This window comes from Chionomys nivalis, chromosome 14 (assembly GCF_950005125.1).
Source record: "Chionomys nivalis chromosome 14, mChiNiv1.1, whole genome shotgun sequence".
Classification (NCBI taxonomy): domain Eukaryota; kingdom Metazoa; phylum Chordata; class Mammalia; order Rodentia; family Cricetidae; genus Chionomys; species Chionomys nivalis.
Window position 1 is genome coordinate 6935115 of NC_080099.1, and position 21725 is coordinate 6956839.

Here is a 21725-nt window from a genome sequence, read left to right on the forward strand (position 1 = left end):
AGCCTTCGTCTGATGGAAATTCAATACTGTCCATATTTTATTTCTTCCCAGATTTATTTATAGCTTCAACACATTTCCAACTGAAATCTCAGCAAGCCATTTTGAAGGCTTCAGCAAACTGACTTTACCAAGTATATGGAAAGGCAGAAGATGTGTGACACAGTCAAAAGAATACTAACGACAGTCAGGAGCCTCCTACAGAACCAGAGCAATCAACACACCATTGGATAAAGAACAGACAGTGAGAAATGAGAAGGATCGGGTGCAGCAGAAACAAACCCACACACAAACCACCAGCTAGTATTTTAAAAGAGAGCAAAAGCAATTCAACTGAGGTGGGTTTTCAACAAATTTTACTGGAATGATTAGACAGCACAAAAATAAACAAATAAATTAAAACACAGAATTTACAAGAAAATTGACTCTTAAAATGTAAGAGTATGAAACTCCTAAAACAAAAGAGGAAAAGTGCACTGAGCTTTAGCTGGACTGTAAGTCCTTAGAATGCCAGAAGCACAATTGAAAGTTGAAGTTTCTGCTTCATAAACGGCAATGAAGAAGGAAGGAAAGAAGGAAGAAGAAAAGGAAGTAGAGAAATATAAAATAAACAAGATTCATATCCCCACAACTATTATAATGCCTCAAATTCAAAATTCTGGCAGTCAAATTCTGGCAAGGGCTGAGAAGAACAATATGCTCAGATTGGCAGGACGGCAAAGAACAGAGACGCCAGAGAGCTGGAACCCCACCTGGCAGTCTCTCACAACGCTCACTGTCATTTTCCCTATGATTGGCATGATTCACTCAATTGATTTTGAAGCTTTGATTTCTATGCTTGGTTGAACGGGCTTGAAATCCCAAGAGAACAGAGCAGTTCTGCACTCCAGAGGTTGGAGTAACCTTCCTGGGATACAGAACACATCCCTATATGCATTTTAAAACTTCCAAGAGTGCTTGCTTCAGCAGCACATATATTAAAATTGGAATGATACAAAGATTAGCATGGCCCCTGGGCAAGGATGATACTGCAAATTTGTAGTCTTCCATATTTTTAACTCAATGAAAAACAAATTATAAATCACTCTCCCTCTTGAACATTGAGCAAAACTGCTCGATAAAGTACCCACAAACTAAATCCAAGAACACATCAAAGAGATCATCCATCATGATCAAGTGAGCTTCACCCCAGAGATGCAGGGTTGGTTCTACATATAAAAATCTGTCAATATAATCCACCATATAAACTGAAAAATAAAAACCACATGATCATCTCATTAGATGCTGAAAAAGCCTTTCACAATATTCAACACCCCTCATGATAAAAGTCTTAGAGAGATCAGGTAATCAAGAGACATGCCTAAATGTAATTGAAAACAATATAAAGCAAGCCAATAGTCAACATCAAATTAAATGGAGGGAAATCCTAAACAATTCCACTAAAATCAGGAATAAGACAAGGCTGTCCACTTTCCATAGCTATTCAATACAGTACTTGAAGTTCTAACTAGAGCAATAAGACAACAATATGAGATAAAGACAAGACAAACTGGGAAGGAGGAAGTCAAAGTTTCATTATTCACAGATGATATGATAATACATATAAGTGACCCCAAAAATTCTACCAGGGAACTCATATAGCTGATGAATACCTTTAGTGAAGTGGCTAGATACAAGATTAACTCAAAAAAAAAAAAAACAGTAACCCCCTATACACAAATGATAAATGGACTGAGAAAAAAAACAGGGAACCAACACCCTTTACATAGCCACAAATAATATAAAATACCTTGGTGTAATTCTAACTAAGCAAAGACCTGCATAACAAAAACTTCAAATCTTTGAAGAAAGAAATTGGAGAAAGATATCAGAAAATAGAAAGGTTTCCCATGCTCATGGATTGGTAGGATTAACATAGTGAAAATGGTCATCTTTCCAAACCAATCTACAGATTCAATGAAATCTCTTTAGGATCCCAACACAATTCTTTACAGTCCTTGAGAGAACAATATTCAACTTCATATGGCAAAACAAATAACCCAGGATAGCTAAAACACCCTGTACAATAAAGAAGCTTCTGGGGACATCACCATCCTTCATTTCAAGCTCTATTACAGGGCTATAATAATAATAAAAATTAAAAAAAAACTCGTGGTATTAGCAGAAAAGCAGACAGATGGATCAATGGAATCAAAGACCCAGACATAATCCACACACTATGGATACCTGATTTTTTACAAAAAAGCCAAAATTATACAATGGAAAAAGAAAGCATCTTCAGCAAATGGTACTGGTATAACTGGATGTTGGCTTATAGAAGAATGCAAACAGATCCATATCTTTCACCTGGCACAAAACTCAAGTCCAAGTGGATAAAAAACTTCAACATAAATCCAGTTACACTGAACCAAATAGAAGAGAAAGTGAGAAATGGCCTTGCACACGTTGCCACAGGAGACAACGTTCTGAACAGAACAACAATAGTATAGACGCTAAGATCAACAATTAATAAATAGGACCTCACGAAACTGAAAAGCTTCTGTTAGGCAAAGGACAGTGTCAATAGGTCAAATGGCAGATTTTGAGAAAATGAGAAAATATCTTCACCATATTTTGGAGAGGACTGATCTCCAAAATATATAAAGAACTCAAGAAACTAGATATCAAAATATTAAATAATCCAATTAAAGAATGGGGTACAGATTGTCAATATCCATGGGAGACCTGCATGATTCTGAATAGAAATGGAGGAGGAATAGACAGGGGGAGGCAGAGGGAAGGTGGGGAAAAAAGACTGAGAGGAGGTGGGGGAGGGGAAAATGCAGTCTGGATGTGAATGTGTGTGTGTGAGAGAGAGAGACAGAGACAGAGAGACAGAGACAGAGAGACAGAGACAGAGAGACAGAGAGAGAGACACACACATAGAGAGAGAGAACAAAATTACAAGAAAAAGTAGACAATTTTGAGGGAAAACTACAATAGCATGGATTTTAAATATAGGCATAAAATAAGTGAGCACACTAATATGAAAAACCAAACAGCTGTGATGAAAAGACCGCAGAGCACCTGAATGGAACTGCAAGCCATGCACGTGTTCTCTTGCCATCAGCAACATGATGGCACTGTCAGTTCCTAGATAGACAGTCCTGTGAGGGTGACCCTGGAGAGGCCACACACACCTCAGCCAGGTGGCCAAGTGCAGTCACTAGTCTTGAGAGGATGTGTGAGAAGAACGCTGCCTTCCATTGGTGACTTCTCCCTAAACCCAACACCAAGCACTGCGAGAAAATGCCAGGTGAACTGAGACTGGGCATCACCTGAGAAAAATCTGGTGTTCTTCTTAAGCTGCCAAGGTTGTGGATCTGCCAATCTCAAGTCACCATAGAAGCTGCCCACTCACGGTCCAACTTGACTGATGACCATAGAACTGTCAGGAAAACCAAATGATACAGGAAACTCCTTTCCTATCCTTGTGGCCTCTCTGGAGCCCTTTTGCCCACTCCTATCCTTACTAAGACAGGCCATCCTTTAGTAGCCATGAACAGGTAAATCCACAGGGTGAGGCAGTCTCTAACTCAGTTACTGAATCTGTCATCCTGAGCTTCCATCCTAACCTTAACTCCATCAGCTGCGCACACACTGTGGCCAGGAGAACTGGTTACACAACACTAAGGATAGCCTTAATCACTCAGACAAGCCTGGGAGTCGAAGAGGGAATAGGGAGTTGTGAATGTGTTTATAAAGAGAAGGGATAACATGCAGGAGTCAGTAGGTGATCGTCTCTGGGTGGCTCATTCTCAACCATTGTTTGTATTGTTGAGTCTGCAGAGATTCATTCCCATAAGGTGTGTTGTGTAAATTCTCCTGTAGAGGTGTGAGCAAATGTGACAGACCAGAGAAACCATTCCAACCACGTCTCCCTTAGTGAACCAGTATGTCTACTGTGATTACTTATAGGAATATGAGTGAAGAATTGCTTAGAGGAGCAGAAATGACTCAAAGGCAGCTGCTTCACCAAAAAGCCTATACTGGCTTTTGGAGGACCAATGTTATATCTCTTGAGCCTCCTGTGGACTGCAGGCAGTTAGGATGGTGGTAGAGTATCCCCTGCCAGAAATTGTCACTACATGTGTGACCTTGCAGGAAACCTTATTTATCACATTTTAGTAGCTTAGTCCTGTGAGTTTTGCTCACTTCTTAAGTCTAGATGGAATGATTTCATTGGGGACAAGAGACCTAAGCAACAGCACACATTGGCGACTATCTGAAGGAAGAGCGTCTGTCCCCAGTTGCCTTGTTAGTTCTTCTCATCTCAGACACTAACTGGCTGTGCCCTGTCACTACATCTGTGGTCCCCTGAGACAGACCGAGAGACCACTGTGAGTGGTGCAATGTTGCAGAAACCAATGACCACAATAGCCCAGATTCTCCAGGAATGAACCAGAAAGAAGAAACAAGGTGAAACAGAGGAAGAGGCCAATTCCAACAAACATGGGTACTTAGGAGAACTAGGAGCTTGGAGGAGTCATAGCCTAGGGCAGACGTTATCTGGTAGCTTCAGAGAGCTACGCTAATGGGCAGGGGCCAACCTAGCACTTGAAGAAGCTACACTTCAGTCTCTAAGAGAAACCATCTTCTCCAAAAACCTTCACCTTGGCACGAAAGGATTCAGCTGATGGGATGAGGCCCCCTGGCTGATCTAGGACCACTCTGTTACCCTCAGTCACCTATTACAGTCAGGTGGTTAAAGTGCTCCGACAGTGACCTCTGGGTTCCTATTTTATTGAAGAGCTGGGAACAGAGCCTTTAAAACGTTCCTACAGATTGTCATGGGGAGCTCATCCACAGTGGCCCATGGATATTCAAAGGAAGAAGAGCCGTGAAACTTCAGAGCAGAAGAGAAAGAAGCCCAAGGGGAGGCTACCTTTCTGGAGGGCAGCTTGCTCTTCTTTATATACAAAGGATCTCCTGGATCCCCACCCTGAAAGACAGCCTACACCAGACCCATCTCTTGTCATCCAACGAAGACATCCACCAGACAGGGCAGAATCAGTATCTTGGGGCCGGGGCTGCTGTGCCAAGATGGCCCATGTCTCTATATTCCCAGTTCTGTTTCAGCTCAGGAGTCCAGGACTTGGAAGGACTCCAAGGAAAGTAATCATTTTCACTGGAAAAGAAATCAATCTTGAGCGTCAGGACCTGTGAGGATTTGTTTGGGATATTTTAACCTAAATTGGCTCATCTCATACTCTGTCTATACGAGCACAATGGATGGACTATGTGGAGAGTCAACCCTGTCATTTCAGCTCCTCACCCGCAGACCTGGGTGGTCACAGGGATCCATATGGCCCAGCAATCAGAATTGATTAGGAAGTTGCCTGGGATGGAAGGGCTGGCCAGGCATGGATCGGCTGCCAGGGCACGGAAACACTTGTGGCTTCTGTTGTCAGAGCAGCAGGCATGCTTTCTGTACTCCTAGGCAAGGAGGAGAAACCAAATAGCCTTTCACAGGACCATCCAAACAGCCACAGGGCTTTAGCAGGAAGCCTCTGCCCTAACCTGAGGAAGGGCCTGTGTAGACAGGATTTCTCCATGCCAATGGATAGGTCATTGTGTCCTTGTGTTCCACAAAAAAACAGACGAAGGTAAGTCAGTCAGTGTTACTGAGACATTCTCCTTTCCAGTTGTACACACAGCCTAGAAACACCCTCCACCCTTCTTCATGCCATGGTGGTAAGCTACCCCTGGATTCATAGGTGTAAGCTTGGCTGGGCATCTCGTATTAGTCCTTCCAGCAAACAACTTGGAATGACCGTGAACTTGATGTTTATATAAAGAAAGGCATACCACCTGGTGCCCTCGACTGAGACCATTGTCAAGACAGGGATGATGACCTGCTGAATATGAGAAACAAGCAATGTTTGTGTTTTCTAGTCAGTGAGGACCTCTGCTCCTCAGGTGACAAAGCACTGTGGTCACCCTGTTCCCACTTCCACACACCTACACTTCAAGAGAAAGTTCCCAGGGCTCTACAGGCCATATGCTTCTCCATATACCTGATGTTCATGTCATCAGAATGAGAAAGGATGAATCGTTGAAGGAACCAGAAATCACGACGGGTATGGGATGATTGGCATTCACCTGAACTCAATGTAAGGAGTGGGACCCGCCCATCTCACCTGCCCTCTCTATCCTCAATGGCTTTCTAGCTACCTTTGCTCAGCTGTGACAAAAGTGTGGCAAGTGGACACAGGATCCATGACCCGTCTTATGTTCCCTTCTGTTTGAGGGAGCAAGTCCAGGATTTGGTGATAATGCAGCAAATCTTGAATTCCCTGCAGGCGATGCAGAGGGCTTCAGTCACACAGGCACCTAAAGCTACCCAGCATATGAAACCTGACTTCTACAGAAGCCCTGCAGAGGGGACAGTGGCCTTTCTTCTCACTTCAGAAGCCACAGCACATTCTCATCTTGAGTAAAGTCACAAACCAAGCATTCTGCCTGGAAGGGCTGGTCTTTGATCACGGGCGCCCAGCGTGGACTTTCACTCTCCGGTTTCTCAGCCAGTTCCCAGACTTTACCCAGGTTTCAATCACTGGGAATATATTGAAGGAGTGTGAGTGAGTGAGCACACACGCACGCATTCATGTAGTACCAGCCAACATGATTACAGGACCTCTTGCTCCATCTACAAACGACTCCTTGTTCAGGAAACCACTCAGTTTTTAGTCACAAACCCCGCCAGCCCATACTTGCTTCCAACTGTTTTAACAAGCAAGTGCCACTGCCCTCACTCCCAGCAGGTGGCCTACAGCCCTCTTTTGCTTCTCACATGGCCATGGCATCCTCTTTTTTCATCTTTGACCTCAGGCCTATGTTCAAGTGGGTCAAGATTTTGCATAAGATCATTCCTTTCTGTCTATCACTGACACCCCCTATCAAGGACACCACAACTTGCAGCAACAAATGTTTCGGAGCCCTGTAACAATCTGAAGAAGTCTCTCCAGAGGTGACAGTACTTGGAACCAGTACAGATTCTGGTCCTAGTATTCATGAAGGGCATGTGCAGGAGCTGCCCTTTGGGGTTCTCCAGGCCCCACCAGCCTCCACAGCATCCAGCTGGAACAGACCCCTGATGTTCAGAAAATCCCTCTCCACCATTATCAATGCTAACCATTTCACCATGCAAGAGAGCATCTCCCAGGAATGCACAGGCCACGGTGTATTTCTGGGAAAGAGTCAAAAAGATGATTTTCACAATCTAAAATGCTTGGGTCTGGGGAGATGGCTCTATGGGTAAAGATCTGAGTTCTGATGGCCAGCAGTCACATAGAAAGCTGGGTATGGTTGTAAACGCTCCTGTAATCCCAACAATAGAAGCAGAGGAGGCAGAAGGATTGCTAGGGTTTCAGTCTGCCAGCCTAGCCAAACAAGCAACAAGGAAAAAAGTAAACAAACATAAACAATGGTGAGATCTAGGTTCAATGAGAGAATGAGAGGCATCTAAAGGGAATAAGATAGAACACAAGAGAGAAGGAACCTAACATCTTTGCCTCCACATATACATGCATGTACAAGCACACCTGCACACATGTACATATCCACACACACATATGCATGTATACACACACATACACACACACAATAAAATCCAAACACCCTGGCTTATATGCTGACTTCCTTACTGGTCCTTCCCTGTTGTTTTTCTCCAAGAATTCTGGTACTTTGTACTCCATTCTTATGAACCTTTGCCATCTCTTTATTGCTCCTACATACTTTCATGTATTAATATCATCAGGGTCTTAACAAATTATACTACGCATTAATAGATATTAATACTGCCTATTCATTTATCTTTTCCATATTTTTAATTAGCTCCCCATGACCTTATATTTTTCTAAATTATGTAGTACTGCTGTTTAAAATTCTTTCATAGACAAAGTAGAGAACACTTTGTGAATTTTTTTAATAATATGAATAGGTGCCTAAGCAAAGTATACTTACCTGGTAAATACTATATCTGCCCTGAAGTGCAGTCTGTGTATAGACATGTGGTTCTGGTACCCTGAACTAGAGGTGCTCTGCCTCCCCACTCAACGCTGTGGTGTTAGAATGTTCTGGGTACTTGTCTGTCTGTCTGCAGGCTAGCACAGGTGACTGGCTGGGATAGGAGCAGAAGCTTGGAAGGACTGGAGAAAAGATACACAGAGGGGGAAAACTTGTTTTTTAACACAGTGACCTCCTGGAGGAGGGAAGTGTCATTTAGAAAAAGAATTCATACATCCTGAATGAGATCTACTGGGACACAAACCCTGTGAAACAAGCTGTTTGCTCAGTGCTCCTTACACTCACGTGTTACAGTTTGTGTGCCCCCATCCTTTCTGCTCACATCACCCCAGAGACAGGGTGGTCTTGAGCGAGCCCAGCAAGGGCCAGGATGAGAAGGCTAGTTTCTGAGCTGTGGAGTAGGGTCAGCAACTGTGGGAATGCAGGGTGTGCTGCCAGTCCTACCACTGAGCTTTGTGCAGAGAACCCCGGGGCCAGCAGCAGGAAAGCCCACACTTCCCGTGTCCCAAGTTTCCAGATCTAAAGAAGAGACAAAGGATGAAAATTCAAATAAAGTAAAACCCCTTCTCCATCAAAATCTGAGACAAGGTGACAAAGTCTCGAATTTACCGTTGGGGGATCCTCATGGAGATCTTTACACAAACCAGAGCATCATTAATTCTGAAAAGGGGTGAAGACAATAGCCCCCAAGGCCAGATATTTCTGAGTAAGGCACAGCATCCCTAGAGAAGCTTCCTGATAGAATTAGTACCTAATACTTCACTGTTTTATGGACCAGGGAGAGAGTACCCAGGAGAGGTGGCAGAATGTGTTTCTTTGTATGGACTTGGATTGTGGAGCCTAGAGAGACTCTTGCCAGCAGGACGTGGAGCAGACAGGGAGCAGACACCTGCAGACAGATGTCTCACCTGCTGCCTGTGGTTGATAGGGGATGTCCGGAATGCCACAATGGTGTTCTAGGTCCTTGTGGCTTGAACACATGTGCTTTTCCATTTGAGAAAGATCTTTCTGGGAAGCACCATTCTGCCCCTGTGTACACTGGAGAGGAGGGACCTTAAAGGGCCATGAAGGAGAAGGAACTCTATGGATTTCAGGCCCCTGAAGAAAACCCCTTGAAGAAATATGAAGTCCTTCTTCTTGTCCCAGCCTATATTCTTTAACACTCATGGGTCCAGGTTTGATATATGCGGTGAGGAGTCAAAGAGCTGGAGGCAGGAGCCCTTGCCAAAGTCAGGCAGAACAGTCATTGTGTGAGGGGAGAGGGGTGTTGTATGGAGGTCACTGAGGAAGGGACAGGTAAGTGAGACCGCTGAAGAGGCAGCACTGGGTAAGTTAAGTTCTTAGCTGACTAGATAGGTTTGTCCCTAGAGAAACAGTTATTGTTGTTGCTCTTGGGAGTATAACTTTATCTTGACTATGATAGTAAAACTTTGGCATGTAATTCTTAAAAGCTAAACTCAAAACGCTCCAAGACAATCAATCATGCCATGGACGGTTTGTCAGCAACACAGCTATTAGGAGATGTCAGTGACAGGCCCGTTATCCCATCTGCAAGGGAGGCCAAGGGAGAAGGAGACAAAGATGAAGGCCTGTCGGGGTTTCAGAATGAGTTACAGACCAGCCTGGGCAACTTAGTAAGATGCTGCCTCAAAACAAAACATGGAAAGAGGCTTGGGATGTAGCTCAGCAGTAGGGTACTCGCTTGCATGTGTGGGGTCGTGGGTTTAATCCTCACTATTACAAATAAAGAGGAAAAGGATGGGGAGAGTGGGGAGGGGAGGGGAGGGGGAGAAGGAAAGAAGGAAGAAATTTTAATAAACATTTTAATACATATTTCCTATTTGTATATTGTAATTTTCATATTCAGCCTCCCAGTGAGTTCTAAAATTTCAAGAAATATTAATCTTTCCTGTTACTTCCAGCAATAGTGTACATTTATTTCATATTGTGTGTTTGTCTGAAGAGTTGGTCACATTTTTTTCTTCCCTTTTCTTTGTTTTTAGTGTTTTGCCTATGTTGAGAATCACCGACGTTCAGGATAATGATTAAGCATGAATGTCTGTGTGGAACAGAAGCAGCAGAGTCCGTGTGAAGGAAACAGGCATTGCTTTCACCTACTCCTCTGTGAAAAGTCTGCTTTTCTCCTCTGTGCTCCTGAGACTGTGGTGCTCTCTCAAGAGCTGGCTGCACATTCCAAGCCTACACGGACCACACCCGCTACCAGTGAAGCTCCTTATTCTTAGCCCCCCTCATGCTGCACCTCGTTCCTTCCTGGCCCAGCATACCATACACACTGAGAGGGGGCTCTGGCTTCACATCCAATTTTAACACTCTTGAAACAGTTGTTTTCTTTCCATTTTAAACTGTTTACGCTAACGTATAAAGGTATATTTGCCATGTATTTAGCAACTTTTTAAGATCTCCATTATTATTTATAAACGTAATTTTTCATCTTTAAATCTCTCCCTCTCCCACTCTCTCCCCCATCCCCATGTGTGTGTGTGTGTGTGTGTGTGTGTCCAGACAGGTGAGAGGGTAACTTTTAGAAACTGAGTCTCTCCTTCTACCCTGAGGATCCCAGGGAGTGAGCTCCAGCTTCCAGTTTTGACAGCAAGTGCCTTTTCCCAATGGGTCATAATGCCAGCCCCTAATAGATAGCTGTGAATTAAAATTCATGGCCAGTTGTTTATACGGCGTTCTGAGAAACTCTTGCACACGTGTAAGCACATCGCAGGTGGTGGTCGGGTCGACGCAGAACTAAGTCTTCTTAAGATTTGCAGCTGGAGGCAAGAGTCAAAAAGACTGGACAGAGAGCCATGACACAGAGATCAAGAGCAGACCAATGTTTACAGAGAAAATGAAAGAATTCAGAAAATGGAAACTCTGGAGAAGCTGAACGACATGCCCATGGGTGAACACTGATGTCATCTACTCTGGTTAGAAGACTTAAATCTGTTGAAATCTGGGCTTTTTCCTCTTCTTCTGTAATCTCACTTTCGCTCTTACTCCCTGGCTGGCTGTGTGACTGGGTGGCTGGTCCCTTCTTTTCTCACTCCTCGATCTCTTTTGCTCTTTTTCTCATTCTATTTATTCTCTCTACCTACCAGCCCTGCCTGTTCTTTCTCTTGCCTTGCTATTGGCCATTTAGCTCTTTATTAGACCAATCAGGTGTTTTTTTTTTTATAGGCAAAGTATCACAGTTTCACAGAATTAAATAAATGCAACATAAAAGAATGTGACACATCTTGGCATCATTAAAACAAATATTCCACAGCCTAAATGAATGTAATATATCTTAAAATAATATTCCACAACACATGGCTGTGACAAAATACCCACAAAGACTGTGGAGCTCTGAAATTGTGACTACAAAATTTTATCTGTGGGGATTTTTGGCAGAGAGGGAAAGGCAGAGGAGTTCAGTCTTTGGAGACACAAACACGAGGCAGTGTATCCACATCGTGGCATTCAGAGAGCAGAGAATACTCTACCATAACCAGGATGGGTAGAAGCGTCAAAGACCTACCCTTGAGAGCCTATTTCTGACTTCAAGTCCGCCTTTAAAATGATGCCCCAAGCTGAGAAAAAAATACTCAAAACATGAGCCTCTAGAAGACTTTGAAATTAAAGACAAACTTCCACCTTTGACTCCAAAAGGCTCATGGCCATGTCATATTAAAAATGTGGTCATCACCCTACAAAAGTCATTGTAGCTTAGTAGTCTCAAGCATTCAAAAGCCCAAATTACAAAGTCTCTTCTGAGACTGAAATAGCTGTGGTCCTCCGTAAATCCCCAAAGTAAGTTACACATAATACATGAAGGTATAGACTAAACATTCCCCTTTGAGTGGGGATAGATGGGAAACATCAAGGAAAGACAAGGCCAAAGCAAGAACAAAGCCCAGCAGGGTAGACATTATGTCCTACACATGCATGTCCAACATGTGTGGTAGATGGCCTTATGAGGTGAGCTCTAGGGGCTTGTATATCTCAGCCTCTGTGGCCCCGCTGCCTGCCACAAACATGGACTCTACCTCTGGCCGATTCCACTCAGCAACTATGCCTTTCCTTTGTTCTGGACATCTCCAACATTCTTCAGCTGCCCACGGAGGTGCGGGCTTTACCTTTAGAGTCTCACTCGTCTCCCTGCCTCAGTGGTTTTTTTTTTCTCTACCACCCTGGTGCAAGCCCCCATAACCTCACACACCTTGCATTCTGCGAGCTAAGAAAGCACCTTCTGAATAATGCCAGGTTCTGCCACCAGCTCAAGGTGACCTCCATGAAAGCCTGCAGGTGACACCTTCCTTCCCTTTGGACCTCTCTATCCAAACAATAAATGGATTCTTTCAGAAAGCCCCAACCTCCCCTGTGCAAGCCACTAGGGTAGGTTTGCACACTCTCAGGATCACACACACACACACACACACAAGCCCTCACCATGTACCCGTGTGGAGTTGAGGGAAGAGTTGAAACTGAGCAGTCGGGAAACATCTGTTCCAAATAGTGCCCCAAGAAGGGTTTAACGTACTAGTGACCTGGGTGTCTTTGCAGCTGGAGAAGAAGGGAAAGTGTCTCAAGATCCTTCAGTCTGATTTCTATGAAGAAAGACATGGAGCCACGCGGGTTTTATTTCCCAGATCCCAGCCCTGGGGGCCTTTGTGAGGAAGCCGTGTCGGTCTTGGCTGCCCTTTCTCGACTTCTGTTGTTTTCTAGGGCTCAGTGGGATGAGTAGTCTGTGCTGTGGCAAGACATGCCAACAAATTGCATCACTTCTGCCTCGGTGACCAAGGACAATGACATGCCATATGCCAGCGGCAGGAAAAGAATGAGACTCATTTACACTGGCACCGGGTGATGTGGCCATCAGCTTTCGGAGACTGTCTGCGGAAAATTGGAAGGTGGCAGAGAGGCAGCACCCCTGGGCTTCCAACTACAGGACAGAGAAGGTGTGGATGGAGGCACCAGGTCCCACAGGGTGGAGGTGCCCTTCATGGAGGAATGTTAGCCTTGCTGTCTCAGAGGAGGCCCTGAGTGGGGTCAGCATCTGCTCCCTACACCGAAGGGAAAGAAAGGGACTGGGTGTAGCAATGCCTTCCAGCTGCTTCAGGAAACAAAAACTCAGTGGGTGCCATATACAGAACATTCAAAGCCTCTGCCTGCGCAGGCAGCCTGCCACAAAAGCCTGCCCTGCCGGTGACCCCATGCTTGGACCCCACCCCAAGACTATGCAGCTCATGTCCAACCTCCAGTCTCTCTGGCAAATGTGTTGTTTATCTCCGCACATGGTCTCGAGAACTCAGGTAATGATTAAAGAGCCAGTGCTCTGGCGACATGAGTCGCTAATGAGGAGATCGGGGGTCACCCTCACATGGCAGTCAGCCAAGGGCTCACCCATCTCCACTGTCCTTTGCACTTGTTCTAAGGGCAGTGAGGAGACAGATAGCAATCATATGTCCCCCCTTCTTAATCGCTGCAATTAACCATTGTCAGAGGCAGGTGAGCATAGAGTGACATCCTGGCAAAATGACACACACACACACACACACAAAAAAAAAACAATAAAATAATTGTCATGTGTGGTAAGTACTGATCTGATTTTAGAATGGCCCAGGAAAATGAACAAATCCATCGCTGCTACCTGTAAGAAGCATAACCTCAGTGACAAAGAGCTAGCGTGACATAACAAGGCCCAGCTCACAGGATGCCACAGCAAAGGCAGGCAGTCCACTGAGAATAGCCAGTCCTGGCCTGAGGCCGCCATAGGCTGTGCCCTGAGGCTAGAGGAAGCCCACAGCTGAAACAGAAATAACTAGCAAGGGAAGGTCTCTCAGGCTCCCAGCCCAAGGAGGTTAGAAGCTAACAGCAGAACCCCCATCCCATCTAGTTTCTCAGTCCTGCCTTGGGGCCAGAAAGTTCATCCCAACAGGACCTCTTTCCTAGAAAGAAATGTAAACAGAGACTACTCTTTCATTTCCCAGCTGTCCAGACCCAAATAATCACACAGAGACTATATTAATTACAACACTGTTTGGCAAATAGTCAAGCATATTGCTAACTCATATATCTTAAGTTAACCCACTTCTACCAATCTATGTATCCAGGGATGTGGCCTATCAGTAGGCATCTTTCTACTTCAGTAGCTATATGGCACCTCCCAGACTCTGCGTTCCTCTCTTTCTCTCTCTCTCTCTCTCTTTCTCTCTCTCTCTCTTCCTCTCTCTCCCTCCCTCCCTCTCTCTCTCTCTCCCTATTCTGACTTCGCACCTGGCTTTACTCTGCTAAGTCACTGGTCCAAAGAACTTTATTCACCAACCAATAAAAGCAACACATATACAAAAAGACAACCCACATCATCTCCTCTTTTCTAATTAAAAAGTAAGGTTTTAACTTGAACATAGTAAAATTATATATACTAAAGAGTTATCAAGCAAGAATTATAGTTGCAATATTTAGTCCATTGACATGTGGCAAATTGAGGAAATATTGTATCATCTAACCTATCTTTGTGAGTCTAACATTTTATATCTAATTTATCTTTTATCATAACTAAGAAAAGCTGTGACTATCTGTCTTCAACTCTTCAAAGACCACAGAAGGATATAACAGTCTCTTAAAGAAGTCATGCTGCTTTTGCTGCTAATACTGAGTCAGGAAGCCTTCTCTTAAAGGAGCCGCTTCTATTTGCTGCCAGCAAACAGAGCCAATATGAAAAAAAATGTAACTACCAAGAAGCTCCTATTTGTGAGTCTAAAAAGCCCCCTTTTTAAAAAAGCTTTCTTAGGCTTTATGTGGATATATGTTGCCAAATGTTGGGTGTCATTTTGTACATGGAGACTACATGTTAGTTTCCTGGCATCCCAGACCTGAATAATCACACAGAAACTATAATTACAATAGTGTTTGACCAATATCTCAGGCATATTTCTAGCTAGCTCTTATATCTTAAGCTAACCCATTTCTATCGATCTATTTACCATCACAAAGGTGTGACCTACTAGTAGGCATCTTTCTCCTTCAGCAGCTACATGGTGTCTCCCTGACTCTCTCTCTCTCTCTCTCTCTCTCTCTCTCTCTCTCTCTCTCTCTCTATCTCTCTATCTCTCTCTCTATCACTGTTCTGATTTCCTGCCTGGTCTTTACTCTGATAAGCCATTAGCCCAAGCAGCTTTATTCATCAACCAATAAAAACAACACATTTACAGAAAGACATCCCACATCAAAATGTAATTGAAAGGGCAATGTCCACTGATCTGTGCCTGCCCACTTCACATATGTATTTGTGACAAATGTAGGTTTTTTACCCTGACCTTTACTCCAAATGCTTTCTATATGAATGTAGTAGGGGCTGTGGGCTACAATCTAAACAAGGCCAGGGGCTACACTCGTGGCCACTGCTGGCCTAGACACTGTTCTGCAGTTATAGAACAGGAACTATGAAGAAGCTAAGAGAAGAATGTGCTGCTCTCTGCTGGTTCCCACCACTGAAAGATTACTCCACAATATAAGATGGCAACATAGCTCGTTTTTGTCAGTTGCAAATTAAAACACAAACATTAAACTATAATTGTTAAAACAGCTATGTGTTATAGTCCTTTTATTATAAAATTACACTTGGTGGGCACATCATAAAGATGCTCGCAAAATGAAACCCCACAACTCTAAGTATTTCTATAAAGCACGGAGTGGAGCTGTTGATTTGGCTTAAAATCACAGGGGATAAAAGAAATGCCACAGTCAATGTTGAGAAAGGCAAAAACATAGGATAAAGTCTTAAATTTCTATACAACAGAACCAAATTGTACAACATTTTCGAATGTATGCTATGAATTGCTTAATATTTAACACAGCCAGATTTGTATTGAATTTCTGGATTTTTAAAAATGCAAACCCATTGTCCTCTGGGACCAGCTTCCTAAGGCAAAGAAAGAGTAGGGGAGGAAATAAAGAAGGAACCAAAAAAAAGTCAAAGTGGCCCTTCAGGCTTGGAAACTATAATTGCAACATGATAGCGAGCTTCAAAAACAAAAGTAGGCCATAGTCTGGATTTTATTTCAACTCTTAAAAATTGGGAATTATAACATGCCCCTGACATTTGACACAATGTATTTTTGTCATCTATTGTTCTCTTGTCAGGGTGTGGATGGACAGTGGTATTAGCAGATGACATCAAGTGTAGTTCTGATGTCTGTATTTCAACACAGAATAAGTGACAAAGGGTCCCAGTCCAGTCTTAGGACTACACCAGCTTCAGCACTTGGACAACTCTTCAGGCCAGTACCCCGTCCCCCCGTCCCCCTGCTAACCAGGTTTCCTTTCATCTGTACAATGGACCATGTGGCGATTGTGCTGGAACCTACCTGCAAGCATGCAGGCATTATGCAGTAGATTCTGTGTACCCCATGTAGACCTAGAACAGGAACTGCATCCACATCCTGTCGACTACACTTGGTTGGTTCCTGTCCTGACCCCATGACCTTTTAGAGGACAACTGCTGCTCAGAGCCTTGAGGATGGCACGCCCCTCACTTCAACCTGGCTTATGCTTGAGCGACAGTCAGAGCCACAGTGACAGAGGTGTGCAATGAATTCTTTTTTTTTTTGAGTGACGGAAACATCCCATGTCGCTGGTAAGATTAAACATTAGGCTTAATCTTCGGTGGGGTCAGTGGCAAATGACCCCTTCACAGGAGTCACCTAAGACAATCAAAAACACAGATAATTACATTGTGATTCATACCAGTAGCAAAATAACAGTTATGAAGTAGCTACAAAAGTAACTTCATTGTTGGGGGTCACCCCAGCATGAGGAACTATATTAAAGTGTCACAGCATTAGAAAGGTTGAGAACCACTGATATAATCAATAAACTCTTTTTCACAGTCAATAGGTAATAGTAACAATAAGCCTGCTGATCTAAGGATTGATGAGACTCCCCTAAGGATACTGAGAAGAACGGGAGTCTGCACTGGGCTCCCTGGCACCAGGACACTTGCAGAATGGAAAAAACCTTGAGCGAGGGATTGGAAACCCTGGGTAAACAAAAGTTCTCCCATTGGTGTGGATTTAGCTATTTCCAGGGAAAGCCTAACTTAAAGTAGCCACTGGAGCCTAAACCCATGTGAAAGAAACATAGAAAAAAGGGAGGAATGTAAGATGTTAAGATTTCTTGAAAGTGATAATTTTAAAAAAAAACAAACAAAAAACAAATGAAGCATACTTGGTAGCAGCTGAGTCTCCGGAAACCCCGGTGGGGGTGCAGACAATGCAGGAGGCAGGAGCCGCACCTGCAGGGTCCTGCGAGGCCTAGGGTTCACCAATTTACTCCTGTAAGAGAGGCCTTCACACGGCAGGAAATTCCATGTTGCAGAGAAGACTACGATGAAGACCTGGTAATTGTTAGTTCTGTTACAAGCACACCGAGCATTTAGGAGGAATGGCTCTCTGTGATCGCGTATGACCTTTTACAGAACTCGGGGATCGCAGGGTGACAGGCTCACACGCCCACGCTCCCTGTATTGTCACAGTCTTGGCAAGGCAGGGAGGCGGGCCTGTGTTTCATGTCATCAGATGCTTGTAATTATGACAAAGGATGAAATGTGTTATTTTCAGCAAAGCCACGGCAGGCAGAAGGGCACCGGGAGCTGGGGTGTCAGGAGCTGCAGTGGCTTTGGAAGCCGTTCCCTCTGTTCATATCTAGAGATCTGAGGCCGGGAGCCCAGGGCTCTGCGCCTATGTTCTGTCAGTGCCAACCTCCTCTGTTCACCAAAGCTGCCCACTGCCAAGCCGGCGTGTGCTGTACCGGGATTTTGCAAGTGTACAATGCTTCCCACTAAGGTGAGGCATCCCCAGTCAAGGCAGTAGGGCGCCCCTCCTTCTCTGAGGTAGGCTCTCCATAGTGTCAGCATTGAGTTGTGAGTTCCACCAGAGTGCAGAATTACGCTTCTGGCAGTCTTGGGCAGAGTCTTTTCCCCTTTCTCCCTACTTCCATCTACTTTGGCCCAGTAAGCAGCAGCAGTACAGGTGTGCCTTGACTTCATCTGGCAGCCTTCCAGACACTGGAATGTGCTCCTCGAGGCCCCAGTTCCTCCCAGGTGAGACAAGACTCCTGTGCTGATGGAGAGAGAGCTGCAGGGCTGATTCAAGAAGAACGGCCTCTAGGAACATCTTTGTGCTTGGTGGGGGGTGAAAGGTCCTGGTCCCCTATCCAGCAGGTTCATGCTGCTTACCCTGCCCATAACCCTCACAGCAGCACAGGAACCCCCCTCCCCAAACTCTGGAGAAAACATTCTAGAGCTGTATTCTCTGCCAGCAATGTTTTTGAGTTGATATCCATTTATCTCAGATCTGCCTTGTGCAGCTTAAAGCACAGGGCAGCAGGTACACGTGGGAGCCTGGGTCACCTTGACTCTTTCTGGTCAGTCATGGGATTCATAGCCACCTTATCTCTGTCTCCCAATTCATATCTTCACACCCCTAAACACACACACAGACACACACACACACACACACACATGCACCTTTTCTAACTCTTGCCCTTGGGAGAGAAACATCTGTGCAAGAATAAAGAGATACAGGGGGCACAGGGACAGAAGCCAACAGCAATGGAAAGTCTACTTGCTGTCAGATAATGCTCTTGTATGCTGTAAAGACTGTGTCACTTATATTGGTTTAATAAAATGCTGATTGGCCAGTAGCCAGGCAGGAAGTATAGGAGAGGCAACCAGACTCGAAGAATTCTGGCAAGAGGAAAGGCACAAGCCAGATTCAGAGGAAGCAAGATAAGAATGCCTTACTGAGAAAAGGTACCAAGCTTCTTGGTTAAACATAGTTAAGAATTATGGGCTAATTTAAGTAGTAAGAGCTAGCTAGTAATAAGCCTGAGCAATAGGCCACATGGTTTATAATTAATTTAAGCCTCTGTGTGCTTACTTGGGACTGAACAGCTGCAGGACTGGGTGGGACAGAAACTTCTGCTTACGTGCAAACATGGAGGGAAGAGTTCTTTTTTCCCACTATAAAAACTCCCATACAGCCATATAATTTCTAGAAGAAAAAATGATGGAAAACTCACTTGAAAGCTGTAATTTAAAAGACTCGCAATGAACTAAGCTTCCATGCAAACTCTACTTGTCAAGCAGCAGCAGGCACTGAGCGTTGGCAGCCTTGGTCCTCCTGTGGCCTTGCATGCTTCCCACAGAACACACAGACATGATGAGTGTATTGGGCAGGTGTGCAAGCCAGCGGAGGCTGGGGACTGGGTGCACTGTATCCATCCATGCTCACAGACAGGCTATGGCTTATGAGCCGCAGCCAAGCCTTCCCACCACTCCACAGAAAGCAGTCTGCCTTGGTAACAGAAGCTAATGCCTACTGGGCTAACTGTAAGCAACTCGGGTTTCAACAGGTGGAGATCATTGTTTCCCCACTAAAAAGAGGTGGACTCTTGGATGCCTTAAGAATGACCCAAAAGTCTAGATTCTCTTTCGGTTTCTCATAGGAAGCAATAATAAGCCTTCACGGTACACATAATATCGCTCACAGGGCTATGCATGTGCAAACACACACAAGTGCACACATGTAATCCTGTGCACATGCCTATGCACGAATGCATACCTATTGTAAGCTCGGGGCTGACAGGGATCCAAGGTGCCCATCATTTCCCTGCCAGAGTTTACAGCTGCAGTGAACAGTTTGACGTGACTCTAATTTCTAATTACGCCTCCCTGGGAATGGGGGAGGGGGTGTCAATTTTACTTGTCCCGCGGTGAGAAACAAAATGATTCTACTTTTGGCTGCCAACGAAATCATCCTATTCTTTAGTGGGGCTAAGAATAATCATCCAATAACAAAAATCAACAGGAGCAAAGAGAACTGTGGGAAGGGCTCTAGCTTTTCCGGAGTGGTGCGCACAGGGACCTGGAAGGTGCACGGTGGTCCTCGGAGAGTCTCTGAAGTTGTCCCATGATGCCATGTGTCACCTTAACTCAGCAGTGCGAGACGCACATGGACTTCCCTACTTCCCCATACCCTCAGTGATGGGCCTCAGCCCCTCACCTTCTTGCATGGTGTCCATCATTTTGATGTTTGTTTTCTACATATCTACTTTGGGTTGATGTTAATTTACTCAGTGGTGTGTGCCTGTAACGCCAATGCTGAAAGGCAGAGACAGGAAAATCCCAAAGGCCTCCCTGGCCAGTCAGTCTAGCTGTATTGGTGAGCTCCAGGTTCAGTAGCAAGCTTTTTTGTCTGCCACCAGCTCATAAATAATGAGATGGAGACTTATTAATAATTATGAAAGCTTGGCCTTAGCTTAAGCTTTTTTCTGACTAGCTCTTATAACTTAAATTAACCCGACTATATTAATCTGTGTCTGCCGTGTGGCATTACCTCATCTCGGTACTGCATCTCCATCTTGCTTCCTCTAAGCCTGGCTGGCAGCTCCACCTTTGTCCTTCTCAGACTTCTCTGCCTGAAAGTCCCACCTGTACCTCCTGCCTGGCTATTGGCCAGTCAGCATTTTATGACACCCATCATAGCAATCATCTTCATACTGTGTCAAGTATCCCATAACAAGGTTCAGTGAGAAACTGTCATAAAATATACACAAACTCACACACACACATAAACACACACGTGCACACATACATGCACACAGGCAGACACACACAGGTACACACTGTACTAATTGCAATCCTCAAGACAACCAATAAAAAAATAACCTTAAAATATATTAAGAGAAAAGGCAAAGGAATTAAACTAACATACACACATGCATGCACGTGTACATGTATGCACGCGCTCGCGTGTGCACACATACACACATACACACTTCTATTTAACCCCAAAGAAGGCAATAAAATAAAAGAACAAAGTGACATAAAATATAAAATACCAATTTGGTCTCAATGGTGTACAAAGACAGTGTAAATCCATTTTCTCCTCTGTCCTTTGGGCTGTTATTGTCAAACAAATTATACCTTTGTATATTGTGTGCCTATCAACACATATTCCTAATTATTACCTCATGCCGTTGTCTTTTAGCTCTGGAGAGAAGAAGTGCTGCAAACAGAAACTAAACACACCTCCAGGCAAAGGCTTTCCCACTGTGTGAACTATGAGTCAGGCAGATAAAGACAGCCTTGTATGTGGGGTCCTTCTGGGGGGCCTGGAGCTGGTCTAGCAAGGCAGGAGTGAGTGTGGAGAAGTTCTCACGGCTCAGGGTCTGCCCGTTGCTGCTGGGATTTCAGGCCCTGCTGCTTGGCTGGGGAGCATGTAGGGGCCAGGTCAGTTAGTGTTAGAGGACCCAGGCTCCCTCTAGGTCTTTTTCCTCTTTGCCAGAGTAGATTGTGCCTCAGATTGCTGTAAACTTTTCGTGGATTTCCAGAGCTCTGAAAAGGTCAATTTCAACAGTTTTTGCTAAGTATTTTTTTTTCTTGCATTGATTTTTAGAGATCCTGATTCCCTGGTATCACCAGTTTTCAAGATTTTTCTGGGTCCAACTTCATCCCCTAACCTCAGGAGGAAGCCCGGGGCTCAGCCTGGTCAGTGATATCGCAACAGTAGGTTTGAGGACTGTTTGAGTAGGTTCGAGCCAGTGGTAGCTCATGGAGCTGTAAAGTGACATGAGGGAGCTTGTTGGGTCAGCAGCACACAGCTGCTTGC

The 21725-nt window shown here is 44.5% G+C and overlaps 1 non-coding gene across 1 annotated transcript; it reads left to right on the top strand.

Annotated features, from left to right (window-relative positions):
* Nucleotides 1–950: 950 nt before the first annotated feature.
* LOC130887095 (U6 spliceosomal RNA) lies at nt 951–1053 on the top strand. Its single transcript, XR_009058329.1, has one exon. It is a non-coding gene; the product is annotated as a U6 spliceosomal RNA (small nuclear RNA).
* Nucleotides 1054–21725: the final 20672 nt, after the last annotated feature.